Genomic DNA, 1391 nt, shown 5'->3' with positions numbered 1-1391 from the left:
GGTGGTTCTGCAGGTCTGGAGCTGTTCGAACTGACTCCACAGGCACATAACAACAACAATGCTTGTCTGGTGGTTCTGCAGGTCTGGAGCTGTTCCCACCTGAATCCAGAGCTCCTCATTACAGATAGTTGTTCTTATTAAGTGCCAGCAAATTGGTTCTGATTCATAGTGACTCTGTAAAGAGTTTCCAACGAGCAGCTGGTGGGTTTGAACTGCCAACCTTGTGTTCCAGTCTAGTACAGATCCTACAGTGCCACACCAGGAGTCTATTATTAGAAATAATGCTTCGTAATTTATGTTTGGACATTGCTGTGCCTGACTGCTTTCAAAACAATAGGCTAATGGACCTTAAACCATGTCTCCCTTAGCTTAAGCTACTTTTTTTTCAGAGCCTTTCTCTCCTCAATACAGAATATTTAGCATTAAAATTTATCTGTCACTAATAATAATAATGGAATCCTGGTGTGGTGCTGTGGGTTAATTCGCCAGACTGCAAAGCCGTTTGAACTGCAAGGTCGGCAGTTCAAATTCAGCAGCTGCTCCTCGGAAACCCTATACAGGGTCGCTATGGGTCGGGTTTGACGTGACAGTACTTAACAACAACAACAACAACAATAATAGTAACAGGTGGCATTGCTAATACATATAGTTATTGTCAATGAACTGAAGTCCCTGCTTTAAGACTTTTCTTAGTTATGTAACTATGAAATTCCTCTACTGTGTCCTTTTTCAATAGTAAGTTTTCCTAAAGGAATCACTGAGAATTGGGTGCTATAGTAAGGCATGATGAAGAATCAAGTGAAGCCCAATTATTACTACCGAGATTTAAAAGCTTGTCCTAAAACAAGCAGCTATTTGAAAAGATCAGTGGGCCAGTCCATGCAGAAGAAGGCATTTCAATTTCATTGCGATCAAAAGGATTCTCAAAAAAATCCATAATCAAGAGGGAAAATGTATGAGAGTCTAAATTCAGAGGTACTTGGTATATGTGGGCAGAGAAAGTCTAAAAGGAGAATCTTAACTCCCTTTTTTAGGGTCTTAACCACAAAATTTCTAAGTTCACCTGTGCTGAAGGAAAAAGTTTAAAATATCATTCCTGAGGCTGTTAGTCAAGAAAAAAAGCAATTTTAGAAAATCATGACTTAATCACAACTGTCCAGAATTTAAAGGAGTATGTTGTTTCAACTTGACTGACAATTCCAAACTAATTGAACAGAACAAGTTATGGAAAATACATAAGTTTAAAGGAAGGGAAGGAATTTTTTAGTTAAATGTTTCATGGCTTACCTCTTTCCCAATTTTAGCTGGCTGAGAGCTTTATTTATTGCTGTGTTGCTGAGTTCCTGAGTCTTTTCTTAGGAATTTTTATATGTTATTGTGTTCAATGTGTT

The sequence above is a fragment of the Chrysochloris asiatica genome, unplaced genomic scaffold (assembly GCF_000296735.1).
Source record: "Chrysochloris asiatica unplaced genomic scaffold, ChrAsi1.0 scaffold00104, whole genome shotgun sequence".
In the NCBI taxonomy this organism is placed as follows: domain Eukaryota; kingdom Metazoa; phylum Chordata; class Mammalia; order Afrosoricida; family Chrysochloridae; genus Chrysochloris; species Chrysochloris asiatica.
Note: the sequence above shows the minus strand (reverse complement) of the source record.